The following is a 26946-nucleotide window of genomic DNA, read 5'->3' as shown; positions in this document are numbered from 1 at the left end:
TTGGGGGGATACAACTTGGTTGGGGGAAAGGGGTATATGGGATGCCCATAGAATGGTTAATTTTTGCCATCATACTTAAGGTTATTAAAAGTTAGCACATATTTGAGCCTGAAGAAGTGATATGCATATTTGGTAGCTATGATCTTCCTCCTGCATCACCATGCATCACCATGCAGACTATTACTCCTCCTCTGCTAAACTACCGCAGACTATAGCTTCTAAGAATTCCTCAATATTACAGTGTAAAGAATAAGGACATCACTCTTGACCGTGTAAGGGTGATGTTTCCAGAACTCCTCTCCTCCTGCACAAACTTATCATGAAATTAATAAAGTAGTAGTATGTCACATCTTCTTGTGTATGCTAGAAGGACCCACTCTGAATAGTTCCTCTGTTACTGGCTCTGGTTGCTCGCTGCTACTAGGCCAGAGGCCTGCAGTACCTCTCCCTGGAGGCCTGGTAGTTTAAAAGCACATGTTGGATGGTGGACTACTGTTCTTAGCCAGCCCAATTTGCAAATCCTGTGCCCTCAGGCCACATCGATTTGACACATATCCCCACATTCTCTCTTCTGATCCAGGACTCCCCATCATTGACCGTGTAATGATGAAGACTATGCTAATGACTGTGTAAAAGCAAAGTTCCCTCACAGACTTACTGGCACATCCAGCCCTCCACTGTGGTACACTCACCAACATTTCTCTACCCTGAGTCCTTGATGGAGAACTTGACCGGGCCATACGTTCAGACAGCTTCACCTGCGGTTCTAAACGGACAGCTAAACAATTGTCAGAGACTCCAGTAAACAGAAGCCCAATGCTTAATTTGTCTACTTTGTCCAACTTTATTTTACTTCTTTTATATTTATTTTTAGTTTTTTGTTGTTTTAGTTTGTGAAACTGCAATACAAAACAATAACAAGATATCAGTACACATAGAATAACTAATCTAGCATAAATGACAGATGACAGAACAGAAAGGCACTTACAGGTGATGATGTCTCAAGCCCCTTGGGAGAGAAACAGACATGCTGCATCCATGTAGAATGACAATCTAAAATGGTTGAAGAACTTTCCTAAACCAAAGGTCATTTCCTTTCTGATAAATTTACATAACTAGAGATAAAGCTGATACAGACTTTGGCCACTAGATGGCAGTGATAAACTACACATTCTATATAAATAACTATAACTTAATTAGCCTGCAAGACAGCACACACAATACATTATATCACTACTTATCTACTGTACAGGGAAAAACACACTCATAAGAAAATACGTTCCTGTCTAGAACTGGTGACATAAACTAAAACGAGTCCACAATATCAGTGTCTCTTGGCTATGGTACTTCAAGCTGGTAGCCCACATGAAATAGTTTTGTCCATAAACCCATCTTCAGATGGGAGAAGCCGCACCAGGCCAAACTATCTCCAATGCCAATTGTAATCCACAGGATGAATTTTAACTCTTGGCGAATGTCATGTCTGAAAGCTGTCAGTGACAAGCTCTATGTTATGTATTGTGTCAACATCATAGCATAAATACATGTTCAAAGGAGAACAATGACACCGAAACTGGTCTGGCGTACACTTTAACAGTCCCTTGTTTCATCACTTTGACTTCAACCTTTCTGACATTACCATCTTTACTTGGCAACGTATTAGTGACAATTCCCATAGGCCAGTTGTTTCTGCTTTCTTGACTTGGTGAAATATTTGATTGTGATAATATCTTACAATCAAGGTAGCAATGTGGTGATCATGAAAAAGGCTGCTTCTCCTCATCTGACAGCGTGGCAAAGGATAAACGGCCACCTACTCTCAATAGTCCATCTTGATCTATAAAGGGACTGAGTTTTGTAAGACGGCTTTGTTTGGAAGCGTATTTTGTAGTTCAATGCAGTCATATTCTTGTCTGAAATATGTGTGTTGTACAGAAGAAATTATGACTGTCTTGGCTTGTGAAAGTTCTTGTAAACTGACTCTTTCATGGAAAACTCCCCAGCTTCCGGGTCGATCATCATTGGTTTTCTTCTGGAAGCCTTTCGCAACATATATTAGTCTTGCTATGACCCTGCTTAGTCTCCTCCAGTTGGAAAATCTTTCGAAGCAATGTAACTGCAGTAGAAGCTTACTACTTCTGACCTAATTTTAGGATCAGCTTCGGGTTCCACTAAAGAGTAAACATTGGTGTTATCAGGATTATCTACAACTTTCTGATACAGAAAATGTGGGCCTGAGAACCATATAGAGTTCTGAAGGCAAGCCATCTGTGTAGGCCTGGTAGCATAATCTGCAGGGTTTTGTTCTGAGGGCACATAGAACCATTGTTCTGGACAGGTTGCTTGTCTGATCCTATTCACCCGATTGGAAACATATAAGAAGAATCTCTTGGTAGTGTTACAGATGTAGCGCTGGTAGATTTTATCTACCGCTGGTAGGTAAATTTAGTGGGTCGCTTGTTATAGGAAGTTATATTTGCCTCTGTTCCAGCTTGGCTGACGTTGCATGCAGTTCCACATTGTGCCGGTGGGTGTCGTTGTCACTGTTGGCAGGTGTTGGAAAAGCAACGTGTTAAAGCGAATGAGTGCTTCTCTTTCCCGGAGATAACTCGGTGGAGGTGGTCCGCCGAGTTGCATTCTGGGAGAGGGTATTTATGGGACAGACGCCATGTTTTGGGGTTCATTTTCAGCCACCTGCTGGCCCTCCTGGCTGACAGGTATGCGCTAGGAATACCACCTCGTGGTCCTCCGTTCCGGTGGCCCGAGTCGCTGCGGCGTGTGGGTGGGCCCAGAAGCCTGTCTGGGGCCTACCACAGCAGCGGAGGAATGGTCCTGAGCTTTCTTTCCTGAGTAAAGAAGCTGGACGACAGGGAAGATCCCAGGGGAGGACCCGTCATGGAAGGATCATGCAAAGTGCTGGTCTGGAGAGGGGCCTGGTGACTCGGTTGGAGGACGCATTCCCAAGTAATCTTACAGTATAGTACTGCCGGGTTGGCTTAAAGGTTCAAGTACTGTATCTGACTTTCACCACAAACCAATACATCCTGTGGCAGAGGATCGTATGGGTTTTATTCCAGATAAGTCTGTGGCAGAGACTTTTGTTCGTGCTGGCTGCTAGGCGGGTGAGAGATGTCTATCCAGGCGGGCAAAGATTGAATCCTACGAAAGGGGGACTATTCAATTAAAAGTGTTCAATTGCAAAGAATGTTCTGAAGAAATACAACAGTCAGCTGAGGCTTGATACCGGCGCATGTTATATGCATTAGCTGCGTCATGTAGCCTCTAGGAAAATGGCCACCGCATTACACTATAGCGGACTTCGGGAAAATGGCCACCCATTGCTGGCCATTATAACACTATTTAAGGACACTCTTCTAGCCTGTACTTATCCCCTGATGAAGTCACGTGTGGTGTGATGTCACGCGTAGGGACGGGACAGGCTGCATTCACTGTCAGAGGCTTACGAGCTCGCTGCTCATTGGATTTTACTGCTGTTTATTCGTTTGTTATGTGAGTACCTGAAGTTTCTTTAATAAAATCTATCATTTTATAAAAATGGAATTACACTATTGGGATCCTTCCTGCTTTGTTATTCTATATACCTCCCTGCACTACATCTGAGAGAATCCATCCCGCATTTAGGACGGAGAGGGATGCGCTGGAGCCCATAGGTGGACACCCCAAAAGCCTTCTTTGGTCATATGCTTATGCCCTATTACCCTAAGAATCCACCCCAGATTTAGGACGGAGAGGGATGCGCTGGAGCCCATAGGTGGACACCCCAAAAGCCTTCTTTGGTCATATGCTTATGCCCTATTACCCTAAGGTAAGGGGCCATTACCCACCTGTGTGTATGCACATGAAAATGCACTTGATGTGACCCACTCTGAGCACCTTATCTGCAATGATTGCATGTTAGGATGTTGCTGTCACATATTTCATTTATAGGACTTTTTGTGAAACACTTTTATATATATATTTTTTATATTTCTATATATTTTTCCTTTGGGATACTCAGGCTGTATTCATCTGTATGAACTTTTGCACTTTTGTCACTTTTTGTGGAGCATGGCGTGCTGATTTATTCGTTATCCATGTTTGATTGATCTGTATACACCACTGTACACTGTCACTTTTTTGAGTTATTTTTGCACAGATTTTTATTATTCCTTTATATATATTCACTTGCACATATTTATGAATGTTTTATATAGATTGTGAGTCAATAACATGCTACGGGGGTCATTTCTAAAATTTGTGTGTTCTTATGACCAAGTGTTCACGTTTATGACTTATGCTCACTATTTCTGGTTAATACCACCTATCACGTTATTTTTCTTTTTATATCTCAATTTTATGGTGATGTAATTTGCATCTCAAGTTCTCTATTCGGTTTGTTGTTATGCGGTTTTAGTCCCTATTAGGATTAGCGCAGCACCACCCTTTTACCTACAACAGAAAGGTATTTGAGCTTCCCTGCAGCTTTATCACTACCTCTTTCCTGCTACTTCCCTTAATCGTTCTATTAAAGCATTGGAAAAATCTATTCAAGTGTTTGGTGCTTATATTGTCCAGAGGTAAACCCAACGGAACCCTAGACCCGGTGCCGTTGAAACAGAGGTGTCGAGAGTGAAGGTAACAAGTCCGTTTAAACCAGCAGCTCCACCGAGAGTTATTGCTACACAGATATAACCTAAGACTGTTTTGCTGTCTGTAAAGAATTTCACAGCATCTAGGCTTAGGTCCATCTCGTCTCTCACTAGCTCATACAGTTCAACAGCTAGTACAGCTGCACATAACTCTAGGCGTGGAATTGTATGTGCCGGCCTAGGACTCAGTTTGGATTTTCCCATAACAAATGCAACATGACAGACATTTCCTGCATTGTTTACCTTCAAGTAAGCAACTGCACCCTGTAACAGATGCATCTAAAAAAATGTACAGTTCTCTTTTGCAGGCTTGTGACAATGAAACAGGAACATAACATCTGGGTATTTGTAAACATTGTAAGGCTTGTAAAGACTCTGTCCATTGGACCCACTCATGGAATCTCTCTTGTGGAAGTAAGGCATCCCACTCACTTTCTCCACTTGACAGTTCACGAACCTTTTATGGTGACAGGTGCTACAAACCGGAGAGGATCGTAGAGACTGTTCACAGTGGATAGAATTCCTCTTCTCATGAATGGCTTTTCTACTGAAGAAACCTGAAAAACAAAACAGTCTTTCTCTATATCCCAGCTTAGGCCTAAACTATTCTGTAAAGGAAGGGTGTCTGTTCCCAGGCAAAGGTCTTTGAGATTCTTAGCTCTTCTGCGGTGAAAGCTTCCATGACTTGTTTGCTGTTAGAGGCTATCTTATGTAGTTGCAGATTAGACTCTGCCAGCATTTGTTTTGCTTTGTTAAGAATGTTGATTGCCCCTTCAGGTGTGCTAGCTGAAGCAAGTCCATCGTCTACATAGAAATGTCTCATCACAAGGTGTTTGGCATCTTGACCATAATGTTCTGCACCTTTCTGGGCAGTTTTGCGCATGCAGTATATGGCAACAGCAGGAGAAGGGCTATTACCAAAAACATGCACCCTCATTCTATACTCTGTCACCTCTTTATCTGTGTTGTAATCCTTGTAGCACAGGAAACGCAGGTAATCACGATGGTCCTCTCTCACTAGAAAACAATAATACATCTGTTGCACATCCCCTGTGAAGGCAATAGGCTCTTTCCTGAAGCGTAAGAGGACACCCAGAAGTGTGTTGTTTAGATCTGGGCCACTCAGCAGAACATCATTTAATGAAACACCTTCATGTTGAGCACTGGAGTTGAACACAACTCTTATTTGTTCTGGCTTGTGTGGATGGTAAACGCCAAACATTGGCAGATACCAGTGTTCTTTACCTTCGTCCAGTGATGGTGCTACTTCAGCATGATTGTTGTCAAGCATCCTTTTGATGAATTCTGTAAAGTCTTTTTTCACTTCAGGTTTTCTTTGCAAAGTTTTACATTGCGTTCAGGCGCTTCATGGCTTGCTCTCTGTTACTAGGTAAATAACACCTGGGTGTGCGAAAAGGTAAAGGAGCTACCAATTATTGTTTTCATCTTGGAAAGTGTCTTTATCCATGATATTGAGAAAGGCTTGATCATCTATGGACATTGCTTGTTTGTCATCATCTTTAGTTCTCTGGAACACTGAGTTCCCTAAAGTGTCATTCTTCATGCAACTACTAATGTCTCTATTGTAATTAGAAGGAGAGTCGCAGTATGGTTTTTTGGGTTTCTTTGACGACAAAGCTGTTCTGACATGGACTAAGAAGGGACATGCGCCCATTCACTAGCACAGATGTCTTTGAAGTGTTGACACTGTCAGGCCAATGTGTTGCTCCTAGACAAACTTCTCCTACTATAACCCACCCTAGGTCAAGTCTTTGAGCATAGGGGGCATTAAAGGGCCCATTAATTTGTTAGCGTACCTTATGTACCTGTAGAATGTCTCTTCCAAGAAGTAGTAGAATAGAAGCATCTTTCTGGATAGCTGGAATAAGGTGTGATATTGAATTGAGATGAGGATGATGAAGGGCCACTTCTGGTGAAGGTATCTCTGCTTTATCTTCTGGTAACATATCACACTCTATCAAGGTGGGAAGTGAGAGATGGACTCTCTTGTCAAGAGACTCAATAGTAAAGTCGGTACCTCTTCTTCCTGAAGTTTCCATCACTCCTGCACATGTCTTTAGGGTGTATGGAACTGCACTCGATGTAATGTTGAAAGCATCAAAAAAGTCTGACCTTGCCAGTGACCTGTTACTCTGTTCATCCAGAACCACATACATCTTAACTGCTTTTTTCTTTTCCCCTGTGGGGTACACTGTTGCTAGGCAGATCTTGGAACATGAATGTGGAGTTATACTGTCACCACAGATTTCTGTGCATTTGGACATCACTGGGGGTAGATGAATTATCTTTTTGCTCCCTGTCCCCACCTTTCGGGGCTTCTGTGACCTCTAATGGTTGGTGCAAAGTATCAGGGTGTAAAGCTGTGATGTGTCTATTACTGCCACATTCTGAGCAATCCGCTTGTATTTTGCAGTCTTTGGCTACATGTTTAGTGGATCCACAACACTTGAAGCAGATGCCGTTTTGTCTAAGAAAGCCTATCCTTTCCTTGACAGGTTTACTTTTGAACCCTTTGCACTTGTTTAGGGGGTGAGGCTTTTTATGAAGTGGGCAAAGTCTGTCAGGGTCTTCAAAGGTGTTTACCTTGTAGCTGCTTAGACAGTCTGGGTCCTCAGAAGGTACAGTTGTCTTATGGGCGATCACGGAAGTCCTATGGAAGGCTCTAGGTGGCTTTTCTGTTTTCGGCAGTTGACTATTGGTGATGAAGGAAAAGTTGGGATCACACCTGATCTTAGCTTGCTGCTGCACAAACCTAGAAAACACAAAGAATGGGGGAAAAGGGACATCATGATCTTCTTTGTACTGGGCTCCAACACTCAACCATTTTCTTGTAGGTTGTGAGGTAGTTTCTCCACTATAGGCTTAGTACCGCTAGCGGTATCTAAATGTGCAAGTCCTCTTAAATAGCCTTCTTCTTTGGCACACTGGACTTCCCAAAGAATATCACCCAATATCACCCAGCTCTTGCAGTTTGAAATTGTCTCTGGGAAAGACTCCAGTCTTTTTATTAGAACACCTTCAATTGCTTCTGGTGATCCATATCTTTCCTCTAGCCTTTGCCAGGCCATATCAAATCCTGCTGAAGGGTTAAATATGTGTATCCTGCGCATCCTTCTTGCATACTCTGCTGACTCAGTCCCAAGCCATTTTATCATCAGGTCTAGCATCTCAGCTGCTGGTAACTCTAAGTCTTTGACTGCATTCAGAAAAGAAGACTTCCATGCCCAGTAATTCTCGGGGGAGTCATCGAACTTGAGAAAGCCTGAATTAACCATTTCTTTACGGATAAGATATTTAGTGACATTTTGTGCACTCTGGTGTTTGGGTTGCTGTAAAAAGGATTCACTTGGCCCATTCCTATAGGTCTCTAATGGTTCATCTTTAAATGTTCTGGCATTGCTGGCTTCATGGGTTTGTTTTCGTACACTCAGGGGTTCTGCTGGTTTAAATTCAGCTGACTCTGGATTGGGAAACTGTTTTGTTGCATTGCTGTTTAAAAGTTCTTGGACATACTCCTTTGTACATTCTACTGAGGAACGGGGTTTCTCAGGCACATCTGGGCCTTCATGGATAGACCTACTTCCAGACCACTCCATATCAGCATAAGCTGCGGCCTCTGCTGCAGAAGCGGTGGCTGCACACTGACGCTGAAGTATATGCAACTTTGCTTCCTGTTCTGATTTTTCTTTTTCTTTCTCTGCTCTTTCCTTCATAATGGCAGCCTCTTTCTCAGCAAATTCTAGCTGAACACGAGCTGCCTCTGCTTTGGCGCGAGCTCTGAATAAAAGGGCACTTGCTGATGAAATCTGACTGGACCTTATTGATTTAGACGAGTGTGAGTGTGTATCGTCTTGCTGGACACTTGGCATGCTCTCCCTGCCTTGAGGTGTCCCGGGTAGCTGATCTTCAGCCTTATACTGTCTTCCTGATCTTAGACTCATTCTGTCTGTGCAGAGACTAATATCTCCAGGCTTGTTGCGCTACACCTTTTCACTGTTCTGCTCTCAAAGCACTGACTATGTGTGGTTCTAAACGGACAGCTAAACACTTGTCAGAGACTCCAGTAAACAGAAGCCCAATGCTTGATTTGTCTACCGAAGTAATCCAACTTTATTTGACTTCTTTTATATTTATTTTTAGTTTTTTGTTGTTTTATTTTGTGAAACTGCAATACAATAACAAGATTTCAGTACACATAGAATAACTAATCTAGCATAAATGACAGATGACAGAACAGAAAGGCACTTACAGGTGATGATGTCTCAAGACCCTTGGGAGAGAAACAGACATGCTGCATCCATGTAGAATGACAATCTAAAATGGTTGAAGAACTTCCTAAACCAAAGGTCACTTCCTATCTGAGAAATTTACATAACTAGAGATAAAGCGGCTACAGACTTTGGCCACTAGATGGCAGTGATAAACTACACATTCAATATAAATAACTATAACTTAATTAGCCTGCAAGACAGCACAATCGTGTAGAGGCAAAGTTCCTTCACAGCTCTCCCTGGGCCTCCTCCTGCGATCGGCGCACCCCCCCCCAGATGGGGGTGCCCTCCTGCTGCTGTCTAGTATTCCATCCTCCACTTCACTCAGCCGACAACTCTCCCCAGTGGCATGTTACCTCAGCTTATATAGGAGGCCTGCCCCCTGCCAATACCAGTTTGGGATTGGTCAGGACTCCCACGTGAGCTGCCTGTACCTCAGGGCCAATCCTAGGGTCACAGACACCTGGGTGCAGAAATATTTCTGGCGCCCCCACGTGGGTGTGGTCATCTTACCAACTCCTCCACTTTACAAATGTTACTATGGCAATGACAGAGATGCTCCCCTAAGAAGTCTTCATTACCCTGGGATCCTCCCATGATCTTTTAACAAGAAAGAAAATACAGGAAGAGGGTACACTAATGAGACCTGGAGGGGAGTCTCTCTGATGCACACAGAGAGGGCTTCTGTTAGAGAGTCTGTTAGAAAGAGCCCCCAGACATAGTACAGGAGATGGTCAGAGACTGCAATCATAGTACAGGAGATGGTCAGAGACTGGAGATATAATACAGGAGATGGTCAGAGACTGCAGACATACTACAGGAGACGGTCAGAGACTGGAGATATAATACAGGACATGGTCAGAGACTGCAGACATAGTACAGGAGATGGTCAGAGACTGCAGACATGCTACAGGAGATGGTCAGAGACTGCAGACATGTTACAAGAGATGGTCAGAGAATGCAGACATACTACAGGAGACGGTCAGAGACTGCAGACATGTTACAAGAGATGGTCAGAGACTGCAGACATGTTACAAGAGATGGTCAGAGAATGCAGACATACTACAGGAGATGGTCAGAGACTGCAGACATGTTACAAGAGATGGTCAGAGACTGCAGACATGTTACTAGAGATGGTCAGAGACTGCAGACATGTTATAAGCGATGGTCAGAGAATGCGGACATATTACAAGAGATGGTCAGAGACTGCAGACATACTACAGGAGATGGTCAGAGACGGCAGACATAATACAAGAGATGGCCAGAGACTGCAGACATAATACAAGAGATGGTCAGAGACTGCAGACATGATACAAGAGATGGTCAGAGACTGGAGACATGATACAAGAGATGGTCAGAGACTGCAGACATGATACAAGAGATGGTCAGAGAATGCAGATATGGTACAAGAGATGTTCAGAAACTGCAGTTCCTATGGACATTAGTAGATAATGGCCAATTGGCCCTCTTACCTGACCCAGCGATACAGCAACGGTTCCTCTGATCAGGAGTCAGCTCACTCTGAATTGCCCGGGGCGACTCCGCTGGGTAGAGCCCAGATCTGTATTCTGGCAATGACTCCATTCCTTTCTACACCAGGGATGGTGCTAGGCTGTGTGGCTTTCCCTCTGGTGGCGCAGGGCAGCGGGGTTCTCGCTCTGATAGTGTTCCCTCAGCACTGTCCTCTCCCTCTGGAGTCCTGAAAGCTTTCTAGTGCTCCTGGCTCTCTCTCTCCCATTCAGCTGAGCATGCTGTGTGGGCTGCAGTTTCTGTGTTACAGTGGGGCTGCCAGTCCTCGGGACTACATGTCCCACAATCCTCTTCTTTGCTCCTTTTTTTTTCTTCCCTGGCTGATATGAAGGCGGGGGAAGAAAAATAGTGTGCTGCTCACTAGTACAGCAGCGCATGTGAGGAGGAGTGGGAGAGGGGAAATAAAAGCCTGCAGCTGCAGTGGCGTCACTAGGGTTGGTGTCACCCAGTGCGGTAAAACTTGGTGTCACCCCCTTCTACCAACTATAGTCGCCCCTCAGTACAGACCCCCCTTCACTAAGTATAGACCCCCTCCATCAGTGCAGACCCCCCACTAAGTATAAACCCCTCCCTCAGTACAGACCCCCATCAGTGTAGACCCCCCAGGACAAACCCCCCCTCCATTAGTACAGACCTCCAGAACAAACCACCCCCCTCCATTAGTACAGACCGCCCCAGGACAAACCACCCCCCTCCATTAGTACAGACCCCCCCGGACAAACCATCCCCCTCCATTAGTACAGACCCCCGAGGACAAACCACCCCCCTACATTAGTACAGACGCCCCCGGACAAACCACCCCCCTCCATTAGTATAGACCCCAGAACAAACCACCCCCCTCCATTAGTACAGACCCTCCCAGACAAACCACCCCCCTACATTAGTACAGACCCCCCCAGAACAAACCACCCCCCTCCATTAGTACAGACCCCCGGGCAAACCACTCCCCTTCCATTAGTACAGACATCCCAGAACAAACCACCCCCCTACATTAGTACAGACCCCCCAGGACAAACCACCCCCCTACATTAGTATAGACCCCCCTGACAAACTCCCCTCCATTAGTATAGACCCCCCAGGACAAACCCCCCTCCATTAGTACAGACCCCCCAGGACAAACCACCCCCCCTACATTAGTACAGACCCCCCCAGGACAAACCACCCCCCTACATTAGTATAGACCCCCCGGACAAACCCCCCCTCCATTAGTACAGACCCCCCCAGGACAAACCACCCCCCTATGTTAGTACAGACCTCCCAGGACAAATCACCCCCGTACATTAGTACAGACCCCCCAGGACAAACCACCCCCCTACATTAGTATAGACCCCCCCAGGACAACCCCCCCTCCATTAGTATAGACCCCCCAGGACAAACCCCCCCTCCATTAGTATAGACCCCCAGGACAAACCCCCTCTCCATTAGTACAGACAACCCAGGGCAAACCCCCTCATTAGTATAGACCCCCCAGGACAACCCTCCCTCCCTCCATTAGTATAGACCCCCCCAGGAAACCCCCCCTCCATTAGTATAGATCCTAGGATCCCAGTCGCTCACCTCATCCAGCTCACCTAAAAGTAGTACCTCCTGCAGCATGGGCTCCCTCCGGATGGGCAAGGGTCTTACTTGGAGATGGCTCTTCAGGGATATCAACCGGAGGCCACACACTGACTCCTGGCCGGGCCTCGGGTCTCTCCAGCAGTCTCTTTCTCCCATATGTCCTGGTATTCTGAAGTGGACATACCTGATAGTCATTCTCCTTCACCACTGGCAGGTGATCCTTGGCCCTCTCCGGCCTTCCAAACGTCCTGCGGTTGCAGCATGCATTGTCCAGTGAGTGGGTGGATATTATAGTATCTTCTTTCCCGCTGCACCGGCCCTAAGTGGGTTAGTGGCTCCCCACAGTGACCGCACCGGGCCCAGGCATTGACTCAAATTGTAGGTAGATGGCACCTGGGGCACAGCCTGCATAACCGCTCCACTCCTCCGATCACCCCCAAAGCAAGTCCTCCACAGAGCTCCAATCAGATGCCAGTGTCTACTAGCACCCGGTCCTGCTTTTCAGGTAGTCGCTGTACAGCGGGTATCCTCTGATCACCCTCCGCCATCTTCCTCCGCTTTGTGTCTGGTGAGCAGCAGCACGCTGAGTTTTTTCTGTCCTCTGCCGGGGTGTGACTCTGCCCACATGCTCATTGGTTAGTGTGCAAGGAACTGTAAGCAGGCTTCAGACAGTGTCCACTGTAGTGACACCTGGTGACAGGCGCTGATGAATTGCAGACACTGCCCAGGTTTAGTTTTAAAACTGCATCACTAAAAACTGGAACTGAAGGCAGGCAATCTATACAGCGATCACCATTAACATAGTAAAGTCTCTCTTGTAATATCTTACTGTGTGGGACTGACCGTGCTGCATCCCGTCAAAGATACCCCCTCCTTGCATACCTTTACTAGGGGCAACAGTAGACATCCACAACTCCTTTCACTGTGTTAAGCAGGATTAATAAATTTAAACATTTTTTTCTCTGCAATGCAGTGTACAATGCCCGCGCCATGCAGAGCACTGGACATATTTGTAATCTGGAGCACGATTGCTTGCCGTGGTTTCCATGGGTGATAGCACATGGTTACAGTCATTGGTTGCAGCACTTATAGTGGTGGTGAGTGTCCATTGAGACAACTGAGTGCATTGGCATGATGGCAACGCTGATCCTGGATGGTTGCTGTGACAGACTCACCCGAGACAGAGGCTATTGGAGGGGACTGAACGCTAGCCTGTTGCCTTTTGATTATGGGCCCTGGATTTTCAATGGAACGGTGCTCTTTGTGGGGTGAATTGGAGGTCCGGTCTGAACTGTACTAATCGGACTCAGTCGTGTATATATGTATATATTGTTTGTTGTTTGATTCTGTTGGGGACTCCTTGCTGTGGATCTGTGTCCCTGAAGAGGGAGGGGGGGTTCCTCCAGCAGCCCCCTGCTGATAAGACTGATTCATTCTGTTAAGACACATCCTGTGAGGAGATGCTGGTGTCATCAACCTGTGTTTATGTTAATTGAGAGAGCTGATCACATTAGCCACCAGCGCTGGCTAGGAGACGAATGGTCTAGGCTGAGGAGGGGGTAGATTGTTGTTTGTATTGTTAATTGTAATTAGCTCCAGCTATTGTGTTTATATTAATGTGTGAAGCTCGGTGCCCACAAGTCTGTCATCTAGTCTGGGTAAATTTTGTAGTAAATTAGCTCATGTTAATTAGGTTAGCTTTGAGTCATCCTGGTGTATAAATGTGTGTGAGATCTCAAATAAACAGTCCATGTTAGCAGTGAAGCAAGTGTCGCCTTGTTTTCTGCCCAGAGAGGTTGGAATATCTGATATCTGTATACAGACTGGTAGGAAGTGGTATATGACGGAAGCACTCAAGCAGAGTGTGGGACGTTCCGTGACAGTTGCTATGGACAACTCCACTGTGATACACTCACCGACCTTTCTCTGCCCTGAGTTCTTGATGGAGAACTTAACCGGACTATATGTTCCGACAGCTTCACCTGCCCCTCTGCTCGAGGAGTTCTTTATCAATGACCGTGTGATGATAAAGACATTGCCAATGACCGTGTAGAGGCAAAGTTCCTTCACAGCTCTTCCTGGGCCTCCTCCTGCGACCGGCGCACCCCCCCAGATGGGAGTGCCGTCCTGCTGCTGTCTAGTATTCCATCCTCCACTTCACTCAGCCGACAACTCTCCCCAGTGGCATGTTACCTCAGCTTACATAGGAGGCCCGCCCCCTGCCAATACCCATTGGGGATTGGTCAGGGCTCACACGTGAGCTGCCTGCCACTCCAGTTCCAGGCCCTGCCCCTCTTCCAGAACATTCTCCCTGGAAGCAGGGGAAGCACCTCGGAACTAGAGCACAGGTGGTCACACCCACTGCTACACTAACCACTCCCAGCCCCCAGATCAAAACAGACAGGCCTAGCTTGCAGCATAGGCCTGCCTAAATTTGCCTGTGCTGACAGTCTCCTAGTAAAAAAACCCTATTACTAGTACCTACCTATTGGTAGAAGGTGCTACACTAGGATTAATATTGCCATAAAGATAGGTTGTCAACCATCCACTTACCCTAATTCCCAGGTAAGTGAACTCCACCCACTGCAGTGGGGTGCGTGTCTCTACACCAGAACCCAAGGGATGAAGGGAAAAGTGGACCAACCTGTCCCAGTTGATGTGAATCCCAGAATATTAACCAAACTGGTCTATCATTGCCAATGCTGAATGTAGTGAGGAATTCTGTGATAACTACAGTAAGTTGGTCGGCTAGGATATTTGTTAGTAATTTAGCATCCACGTTTAAGAGGGAAATAGGATGGTAAGAGGAACATACAACTGGATTCTTGCCAGGCTTTGGAACCACAACTATCACTGACTCAGACATAGTAGTCAGAAGAGAGCCTGCATTTGAGGAAGCATTGAGTGAAGACGTGGGACAAGGTTCTCTGTATAGATTTTATAAAATTCCACTGGGAAATCATCCAGGCCCGGGATCGTCCCAGTTTGTAAAGAGTAAATAGTTCTCTGCACTTCTTCAAGTGTTATAGGGGAGTCTAAGTGATCTTGAAAAGTGGTCATAAGGACCGGAAAGCCCACTGCAGACAAATAAGTCCTAAGGTCATCAGCAAAATAGGTCACTTTAAAGGTATACAGAGCATTATAGTAGGAGGCAAATCAGTTAGTAATTGCCGTGGAGTCAGTGAGCAGGTCCCCTGCTCACTGACCTGCTCACTGGCTTGTCAGGCCAACAGTCTGCCATTGTGTTCCTACTTCTCAAAAACACGACAAGATTGATGAAGTAGTCACTCCCTAGTCACTGAAGTATGTGAGAAAAGAGTCTTAAAATCTTGAAGTCTACTGAGAATCTGTGGGTCATTAGTTTGGGTATATCCTCTCTTGAGGTACAAAGCATCTTGACCTTAGTCAGGTCTTCCTTTAGTTCCCTATGAACAGTTCCTATAGGGGTTTGATATTGCCCTTTACTGAAGGCCTTAAAGGCATCCTACTCTACAGCTTCCAATGCAGGGTCAGGGTTGATGCTCCAATATATAGCAAGTTGCTGACTAAAGCCCAAATCCACCTTAGCATCTGAAATCCAAAACCTAGATAACCGTCATAACTTATCCAATAGATTCTCATAAATAGAGATTTGTTACAATTAATGTGCTATCATATATTGGAACGTCTTTAAGCAGATTCATAAGATGCTTACTATCTCTCAGGTAGGATTACATGATAGCACATTAACTGTGATTGATGTTGAATCATTATATACTAATCTTATACAACAGGACATCTTATTAACCACTAAAAGAGCCCTTGATTCCAAGTCTGACCTCAAAAGGGAACAGAAGGGTTTCCTGAATAGGGCATTGGAGCTAACAATGTCTAATAACTACTTTTGGCATGAGGGATCATGCTTCAAACAGGTCAAGGGAGTGGCTATGGGAGCCAAATATGCTCCCAGTGTAGCAAACATACTAATGAGCCAATGGGAAGAGCATAGCATATTTGGAGTTCCTATACCTGAAATATCTTTATATAAAAGGTACATTGACAACATCTTCATCCTTTGGAATGGCACAATGGGGACATTGGAAACATTTTTGAGTAACATCAATAATAACTGTTATGGATTAAAATTCACGGGAAACTGGATTTGTAAGAAATTAGTTTCCTTGATTGGTCTTGGTGAAGGCAAATGGGCGTGTTCAAACCAAGACTTATTTCAAGGGCACTGATAGAAACAGTTACATCCCCACAGCCAGCTGCCATCATCCAAGGTGTTTGTGTGGGATTCTAAAGGGTCAGTTTATGAGAATCAGGCGTATGTTGGATTATTTATATCAGTCATAGATTGTGGTTAATAAATTCAAAGAAAATGGATATTCAATCACAAATTATTGAGATGGATAGAGAATTAGTTTTGGAGGACAAACCCAAAAAGAAACCAGATTAAGATTTCATAGCCTTTTTGACTAATTTTAGCCAAGATTATAAAAGTTTAGAGAAGATAGTTATGGAACATTGGCCATTACTGCTGAGAGACAGGACATTGTCAAAATTGTTGCCCAATTGCCCTAGGTTCATTTATCGATGTGCACCTAATTTAAGGAATAGATTGGCTCCTAATGTATTGAACCCCTCAAAGAATGTTGGCACTTTTTTGGATGTAACAGGGTTTTATTACTGTAAAAATGTAAAGCATGTAAATTGATGAGGAAAAAGGATAGAAAGGTATTGAATTTTACATCATTCAGCACAGGGACTGAATATAAAACTGAGAAATGTATTACATGTAAATCGACCCATGTAACCTATCTCATTATGTGCCCATGCGGGTTGCAATACGTGGGGCGTACTAAAAGAAATGTATGTACTCGTATCAATGAACATCTAAATAATATAAAGAATGGGTTTCCAAAACACAGCCTTTCCAACCACTTCAGGACACATCACAACAAGGACCATAGTGTGGCCAAATTTTTTGGGATTGATAAAATAGACACAGATTGGAGGGGAGGAAACATGACTCAGAAAATATCCAAAAATGAAACTGAATGGATTTATAAATTAAACACACTGACGCCTGCGGGAATTAATGTAGATAAATTGTTATATATCCAATTATTAGGAACCCGTGTTTGTGGATCATTATATTGTAAAAGGTAAATCCATTCTACTTGAATCCATTCTCCCTTTTTTGCCACAAGATGGCTCCATTGTTAAAGTTTCTTTTTTATACTCACCTACCATTTGTCTTTTGACCACAAGATGGCAGTATCCATAGATATGATATTTTTAACATTTACTTAAATTTAATTTGTTCTTATTATCTTCTACACATGTAGCATGATTTAAGAGTTTTTTTTATTGTAAATTGCGTAAGGATTTAACTAAATTGGATATCCTTAATTGGCGGACTTGTATAAATATGGAAGCGACGCATCAGATCACATGACCCCTGATGACGTCAGAGCGTGCTGACAAAACACCTAGGGTGGCTTGAGCGTGATACGTCACTTCCGCCGTTTGCAACACAGCTGGAACGCTAACGGCGTCTCCAACACATGGACATGTAAGCTGCTATGGAGACTTGATTTTAAACCTATTTTTACTCATTTTTTGAATAAACTGTGATATACTTCACCATGGAAGCCCTTTTTTTTCTTTATTTTCCACTAATACTTGGACACCTGCTCGGATTGATGCTGTGGTTATGAAAATTTTCACATTGGGATTTCTTACTAGCGTTTTTTAGTACCTAAAATGAGTTCCATGGGATACTGTGGCTGTGAGGATTTTCCATTGGCATTATTCACCAGCGTATATGACTACCTGTAATGGGTGTCATGGGATTCTGGTGAGTAGGATGTGTGGCTGTTGATGGTGGTGGAAGATCTACTCCTTGTTGTTCACCAAGAATTGGAAGACGCACATGCACTTTCTTGATCATTTATTCTGATTGGACACTCAATTAAATATTTTGTGGATGTTACACACAATATTATATCACATGTTTATGATTGTGTTTGCTGACGTTGGTTTATGCACTTTGAGCATTTGCACTTTAAAATAATATATTTTTGAGAGAGTGCGGTTCTAATTAATTAACCTTTAATTAATTTTCTTTTCATCCATTTTATATACAACGAGCTGCTCTTATTATTATCATTATTATTATTATTATTAAATATTTGGTTTTGTCACTTGGACAGGTTTGGTGGTGGTTTAATATTCCCACATATACACATTTTTTTCACCTTGGTTTATTGGGCCTTTCTGTATTCTCTGCAGGATTAACCCGGTGTCTTAAGCTTTAGACCTTCCTTCTAATATGCGTATCTCAAATGTATTCCATGTTTCCTTATAAAAAACCTTTAGTCTGCAACCGCTTTACGACCTAGGTACCACGTCCTTACCCAGTACAGGTTAAGAACCACGAGGAGTATGAAGTACAGTCCATTGTTGACATTGCTGGTGCATTGGAAAGGGTACGGTCCTGAGGAACACTCTTGGGTCTCATCCTCGGACGTACATGCCCCTGTCCTCCTCAGTGCTTTCCATAGATGTTTTCCCCTCAAACCTGGTGTTCCTCAGAGGGGGAGGGGTCATTGAGGAGGGGGTACTGTCAGGGCTGGGCTCAGTCCTTCCTTTTCAGAGCAGGCCGCTCAGCTGTCAGTTAATTGCCAGCTCTAATCTTTCCACAGTGACTCACCTGGTGATGATATCCTGCTCGTCAGTCCTGCTGGTTACTTAAGCCGTTTAGTTCATATCTTCTCTGCCTTCGCCTTGGTCAACATATCAAGAGACTCTCTGCTGTGTGCCTGTTAAAGACTTGTTTGGCTGATGTCCCTTCTGGTTCCTGATCCTGCCTGCTATTCCACTACCCTGATTTGTTGGTTTCCTAATTTCCTGGCCTGTTCTGAAGTACATTGATCCCAGGCTCCCTGATGTCCTGGCTTGTTTGACTATCCATTCCGATTACCGAACTTTGGCTATGTTTTGACTATGTTTGCTCTGTTTACCTTTTAATATTATTATTAAACAAGTGTAATTTTTACTGCACTTCTGTCTTGGTCTGATTCATGGTTTCTGACAAGACTCAGTCACGAAATGTATCCAGATTCTTTCAGGTCAGTTCGGTTATCCAGGTGTACATCATGATTCACTTTGGTCATTAAGGTAGATTGACACGTCTTGATCACTTGCAGTAGCACAGTAAATTCAGGAGAGTCTATGGAAGCAGATGCCAGCTCCACCGTCTGAGTCGGCATGCAGCTGAAAGTGGCAGCGTGCTCTTCCTCCTCTTCCAGTGCAATCGCGGGGGCCACAGGGAAAGGTGATTTGAGTCTGTGCTCTTACCTCCGAGCATGACAAAGGTAAAGAGAAGCATAGCAGGTGAGGCAGAATCCAACTGCAGGATTAAGATACTGGACTGCAGAGACCCCCACCAAGCGTCCGCTCCCTGTGCAATCTTGGACACGCCCCCCTGGTAAGTATAACTTAGCTGGAAGATGAGCCCTACCCAATTCTTACTAGCCTCTTTGCTAGACCAAATAATGTATTCACAAAACATATGGTCACTCTAAGAAGCCTCAGTACTCCCAATCAAGAACACAAGAAGCATTCTTTTGGCAACCTTAATGGATGAAACCCCTCCCTTTGCCTCCTTGTCCTTCTATCAAAGCCTTATTAAACTAAATCCTGACATTGCTTCCTTCACTCCACCTCCACTCCCACTAAATTATCTAGAATTATGCATACCACACCTAAATTTTTCTTGCTTGACCCATATAGGCATTCAACATCTACAAGAACTATTTATGGGGCATAATTATTATTATCCTTTAATGAGCTTCAACTCCCTTACAATCTCCCCCTCTTTGAGCATTAAAAATATATACAGATAGCATACCTCTGTAAAATTCCGAAAATTCCCCTGACGACTAACTTAGATACCACAATATCTTAATTTTATGATCCAGCTGCACTTTTAAAAATTAGTATTTGCATCTCTAAATTGAATACAAATTTAAAGTGGGAACAAGACTTGGGCCTAACTTTACTGGATTCTTCCTAGTGAGCAGCAATCTGGGCAATTTATAAATCCAGGCAGTGTACCGATCACTGGGATATATAAAAAAAATTCTGCATTGGTGGTACATTACTCCTTATAAGCTCTCCAAGATGCATCTGGGCACTTCAGCAGAATGTTGGCAAAATTGTGGCAGACTCTCTAATACACATCCTATGGTACTGCAAGTCGGTCAGATCATACTGTGAGCAAGTCTTTAAACTAATCTCGGAATTTATTCCAATACATATTGCCCCCTCTGCAGGAATGGCACATCTTCATTATAACATAGGCACTATCCCGAAATCGCTCAGAACATCATACATATTCTGCTTTCTGCCAATCACAACCTCAGGAGACATTGGAGATCTGATCAATGAACATCCCTCATTTGTCTGATATATCTTAAGATCTGGACCAAAGTTGTTCACTTGAATGCTTATTTACTTTGAAAAACAAAGACTTGTCTACTGCGATAGCCAGCTATAGATGGGAGCAAGTGGCGTCTTTTTTGTATCACTGTCGTGTTTTTTGGTCAGGTAAAGCACTGACATCTTTTCAGCCATTGTACTATATGCTGGGTGTTCAGTGTGCCCTTGTACCTTTAAGAAGGGGTGGCTCCCCTTCAGTCCACCTGCTCTCGCCTATCCATCAGAATGCATGTGCCTCCACTGTGGGGCCACTTATAAATTAGTATTAGATACCACAGATACCAGGGTGCCTTGACGAGGCTCTGTGGCTTACGCATGCATTTGCAAATGTGTGCAGACTAAATCCCTGCTTTTAACGCATACTGTTGGACAGGTCATTTGGTTGTCTGCGGGTTGGTGGTAAGTTAAGTTTGATTTTTCACTTGGATTTATCCTTGGCCTTGTTTGTACCTGTTGTTAGCCTTCCAATGCTTCGTACTGCAATAGCCAGCTATAGATGGGAGCAAGTGGCGTCTTTTTTGTATCACTGTCATGTTTTTTGGCCAGGTAACGCACTGACACCTTTGCAACCATTGTGCTATATGCTGGGTGTTCAGTGTGCCCCTGTACCTTTAAGAAGGGGTAGCTCCCCTTCAGTCCACCTGCTCTCACCTATACATCAGAATGCATTTGCCTCCACTGTGGGGACACTTATTTAAATTAATGTTAAGTACCACAGATACCAGGGTGCCTTGACGAGGCTCTGTGGCTTACGCATGCACTGCAAATGTGTGCAGACTAAAACCCTGCTTTTAACGCATACTTTTAGACAGGTTATTTGGTTGTCTGCAGGCTGGTGGTAAGTTAAGCTTGGTTTTTCCCTTGGATTTATCCTTGGCCTTGTTTGTACCTACATTTAATTACCCCTGGAAGCTCTCACTGGCTATACAAGGGTTGATTACTGAAATTGTGCCTTGAGTTTGATAAGCCTGGTATACAGGGGCAGAATATTGGCTGGTATCGGCCCGTTCAACAGAACCAAAATTCGGCCTGTGTGTACAGCAGCCTGTCTGATAGAGGCTGGCCTAATGTCTGGCTTCTGTTGAATGGGCATGCTGGAAAAACAATAGCCAATTGGCATCCAACCTCTCACCTATAGCCCTCGCTGTTACACATTGATTCTCTACAGCCATAACTGCTTTACTCATTTTGACCTAATCCTTCGATCGGTACCCAAAACTGTTCGGTCCTTTTTATTTCCCCGTTAAACCTATAGTCCAGATGTTTAGTATATGCTTAATAAAATTTCTTATCTCAATGCTTCTATCCAGCATGTTAATTTGTTGAAAGTGGCGTGCCTTCAACTATAAGACTTGAGCAATTTTTTCTTTCCTGTTTGGTCTCTATTGTATATTTTTCCCTTAAATGCAACCTCTTTAACCACCTCAATACAGTGCACTTACACCCCTTTCCTCCCCAGACCAATTTTCAGCTTTCAGCGCTCTCACAGTTTGAATGACAATTACTCAGTCATGCAACACTGTACCCATATGAAACGTGCGTCCTTTTTTTTCCACACAAATAGAGCTTTCTTTTGGTGGTATTTAATCACTAGTTTTTTTATTTTTTGTGCTATAAATAAAAAAAGACAGTAAATTTTGTGAAAAAATGCCTTTTTCTTTGTTTCTGTCATAAAATTTTGCTAATCAGTAATTTTTCTTCATAAATTTTGGCCAGAATTTATACTGATAAAGTGCTACGTAAACTGTTGGCGCTATATAAATCCTGTATAATAATAATAATAATAATACTGATACATATCTTTGGTAAAAATAACCCAAATCAGTGTATATTATTTGCTCTTTGTGAAAGTTATAGAGTCTACAAACTATAGTGCCAATCTCTGAAAATTGATCACATCTGATCAGGCCTTCAGTACATCAGGTGAATCTCATTTCTTGAGACACTAACAAGTCAGTAAAGTACAAATACACCCCAAATGACCCCTTTTTAGAAAGTAGACATTCCAAGGTATTAAGTAAGTAGCATGGTGAGTTTTTTTAAGTTGTCATTTTTTCCTTCAATTCTTTGCAAAATGAAGATTTTTTAATTTTTTAAATTTTTTTTTAACAAAATTGTCATATTGTCAGGTTATTTCTCACACACAGCATATGCATAGAACAAATTACACCCCAAAATACATTCTGCTACTCTTCCCAAGTATGGCGATACCACATGTGTGAGACTTTTACACAGCCTGGCCACATACAAAGGCCCAACATTGAAGTAGCACCTTTAGGCGTTCTACGAGCATAAATGACACATCTGATTTCTCAACCACCTATTACACTTTTGAAGGTGATGCAGCACCAGAACAATGGAATTGCCCACAAAATGACCCCATTTTGGAATGCAAACACCCCAACGTATAATCTATGAGGCATAACGAGTCTTTTGAACGGTTCATTTTTTTCCAGATGTTTTTGGAAAATGTTGAAACAAAATGATAACACATTTTTTTTTTACACAAAGTTGTCAATTTATAAGATATTTCTAACACATAGCATGTATATAGCAAAAATGACACCCCAAAATACATTCTGCTACTCTTCCCGAGTATGGCGATACCAAATGTGTGAGACTTTTACATAGCCTGGCCACATACAGAGGTCCAACATTGAAGTAGTATCTTCAGGCGTTCTAGGAGCATAAATTACACATCTCATTTCATTCCTACCTATCCCAATTTTGAAGGTCCTGGAGCACCAGGACAGTGGAATTACCCACAAAATGACCCCATTTTGGAAAGCAAACACCCCAACGTATTTTCTATGAGGCATGGGCTGCAAATAGGTACTTGGGTACTCTGATGGGCTGCAGATAGGTACTCGGGTACTCTGATGGGCTGGTGACAGGTACTCGGGTACTCTGATGGCCTGGTAACAGGTACTCAGGTACTCTGATGGCCTGGTGACAGGTACTCGGGTTCTCTGATGGGCTACAGATAGGTACTCGGGTACTCTGATGGGCTGGTGACTGGTATTCGGGTACTCTGAAGGGCGGTTACAGTTACTCAGTACTCATATGGACTGTGACAGGTACTCAGGTACTCATATGGACTGTGACAGGTACTCAGGTACTCGGGCACTCAGATGAACTGTGACAGGTACTCCGGTACTCAGATGGACCGTGACAGGTACTCGGGTACTCAGATGGACTGTGACAGGTACTCGGTTACTCTGATGGACTGTGACAGGTACTCAGGTACTCTGATGGACTGTGACAGGTACTCAGGTACTCTGATGGACTGTGACAGGTACTCATATGGACTGACAGGTACTCAGATGAACTGTGAAAGGTACTATGATGGGTGATGACAGGTCCTCTTTATTGGGGGGGCAATCAGTGTGATTAGTGTACACTGTAAGGGGTAACGAGATTTTACCGCAATCTCCTCCTCACACACGATCGGTGTGTGAGGAGGAGAACCTGGTAACATCTCGTTACCGCGGTTTGTTGACATTTAGTGATCAGCTGTGAAAGGATCACAGCCGATCACGTGGTAAACAACCGCTGGCCAATGGCTGTTTACCAGCGTCGGTGACGAGCAGTGTTCCCGGGAACACGCCGCCACCGACGTGCACGCGCAGCGCGCCCGCCGTGCACGGTGGGGCAGAACCATTTGTGATCGGCCTTGACTTCATCACAGCCGATCATGTGGTAAACAGCCATGACCAATGGCTGTTCACCCCCCTCGGTGGCAAGCGGTGTCTCTGTGACACGCCGCCACCGAAGGAACAGGGATGCACTGCACGATCGCGTGCATTCCCTGTTTAAATGGAGGGCCGTCATATGACGCCCTCCCAGAACGAGAGCCGTGCCGCCTGGCCGTCATATGACGGACGACGAGCAGCAAATGGTTAAACTTCAATAAAAATTATTGGAATTAAAATTTCCTACACAGAAGGGCTAGAACCTTGGTCAGGTTTTTATTGCTATTTGAACCCAAACTAGGGGGGCATACCATCATCAAGTGAGAAAAAATCTAATATTTGGTTTGTTCATCATATCAAGAATATTGGGTTAATCTTGTAAATCTTGTTGAACAAGTGTATCTCTCTCTTAATTTGGAGAGATGTATTCTCACTCCCTGTTGTGTCTGTGGGATAGGAAGTGAAAGTAATTCCCCCACTGGGAAACCAGTGGAAAAAAAAAACTTAGGCGAGAAAAAAATGAGAGGGCCTTGAAAGTGGTTTGTGTGTTTAAAATGTTTGTATAGAATGATGCTAACAGAACTTACTTTATCTTGAGCTATAATGCCAAATGCTTATGCTGACAAGGCACCTTGTCTCCAATAACATGAGATTAATTTTTCAAATATGTAAAATAAAGAGAGGTTAATAAAGTGATCTGTGCACCAAAGTATATAATATACACTATATTATGAATAACCAATAAAACCCTCATTCACCTCTGTAGCTAAAGGTATTATGGAGAAATTAATTTTAAAGTTCAGAGGCCATAAATCTAGATTTTTTTCTATGGATCACAGAATCCTGGCAGCTTGCCAGCCTGCTGTTGTAGACAACCAGCAGATGTCTATAAGCTGTTAGGAATAGACTAAAACCTGAAACTTATTTTAGAGTCTTTGTTGGGATCTTTCAGGATCATTGAGAAGCAATAACTTCACAATATAAGCAGCTAGAGAGCTTAGTAAGGGCTATTTTTAAGGATCTTTTATTGTTTGCCAAACATTTGCAAATGCTTTACTGTTCATAGTGCAAATAAGCCCAACATTGAAAGTCTCCTTCTTAATTTGCTAGCTGTCTCTGGCTGCTATACTTTCTGAAAAACTGACATAGAGCAAATCTGAAGATCAGAAACTATAAGTGAAATTTAATCTACATGCTAGATATAAGCCAGTGACTCAAAAAGCACTGACACCATTTGATTGACATGACATCCACAAAACTAGTATTTTCAGAAGTAGAGATCAACAATGGCCAGCTCTATATTTCCTTTGTAAAGTTTTCCTTGAAGATGTTGCTCATTATAATTTCCTGTAATTTTAATGTACAAATTATAGCTTCTATGCTTTGATTGCTGAATAAAGCAAAAAAGTGTTGCTGGATCACTGCAGTTAAAGATTTGCAATGTGTTTGGTCCCCTACAGGAAACATTTGTGTTTCTCTGTGCAGTCCTTTTAAAGAATGCTGAGTAGACAAGATTGAAAGTCAGTCAACTCTGATGTGATTCATGAGAATTGCCCTGGCAACTTAAAGTGGTTGTAAACCCTCACATATACCCAGTAAATTGAATAGCCTCAGATAATAGTAAGAGATGAAACAAATCCTCCTACATAAGTTTTACTTGTAAATCTGCTATCTTCAGCTTTCTACACTCTTTAGAAAGTTCAGATCATGTTAAAAATCTTTCTTCCTCTTTCAGCAGCATATAGGGGTGGGTGGGCGGGGAGACTTGGCTTACACTGTGTGAGAGCTGATTGGAGTAAAGGTACACACCCACCCTCCATGTAGTCAGAGGAACAAAAGAACATGCAGAGCTGTAGTCTGAATAGACAAGCTCTCTGCTCACCTCCCTCTAAACTCCTTGACACAAATTTTCAGCTACTGTTATCTCCTATGACAGAGAACTTGTCAGAAGTGACTCATGCTGATAACAGAGGAATGCAACACCAGAAAGAAACAAGACTTAGAGCTTTGGAGAGAGATAAGTAAACACTACAGATGTATGTGCTTAGTTTAACTTTCATAAACGGGTTTGCAACCACTTTCATTTTGAGTTCTGACCTAGTAGAGTGAGGATCTCTCTTGATTTGGCTGCTCTGTAACACCCAAAAAACCTGAACCTCAATATTACGGTAATTATTTTTTTAGATAATAGTGGTGTTCGTGACATGGTCATAGTAGTTTATCACTATGAAATGTCTTGAAATATATTCTTAACTGTCATCATTATCAACCAGCAATTGTATGTTATAGCTATGTGACAGCTGGAATAGACTATCTGTAAGAGAACTACTGTAGCGCATCGGGCGAGCGCGCATAGGAACTAAATGTGCGTGCCCACGGGAGTGTGTCCACAGTTCCCTTTGGTGCCAGATGGCCTATTTAAGGGATGCACTGACCTCTGCTAAATGCTGACTGATCTTCAGCTGTTCCCTGATACCTGAATTCTGCTGTTACACTGCCTGTTACCTGTTGCTGAACCTTGGCTTTCCTTGACCCTGCTTCTGGATTCTCCTATACTCCTGATTACTGGTTCCTGATCCTGGCTTCCCAAGTGACCTTGCTCCTGCCTTATGTCTTGATACCCTGCTGCCCGCCTGCTACCGAACCCGGCTATTCTTGTGACTAGGGATGAGCCGAACACCCCCCTGTTCGGTTCGCACCAGAACATGCGAACAGGCAAAAAATTTGTTCGAA

The sequence above is a fragment of the Aquarana catesbeiana genome, linkage group LG06, assembly GCF_042186555.1.
Source record: "Aquarana catesbeiana isolate 2022-GZ linkage group LG06, ASM4218655v1, whole genome shotgun sequence".
Taxonomy (NCBI): domain Eukaryota; kingdom Metazoa; phylum Chordata; class Amphibia; order Anura; family Ranidae; genus Aquarana; species Aquarana catesbeiana.
The sequence above is the reverse complement of the archived record's forward strand: the minus strand, read 5'-3'. Positions refer to the sequence as shown.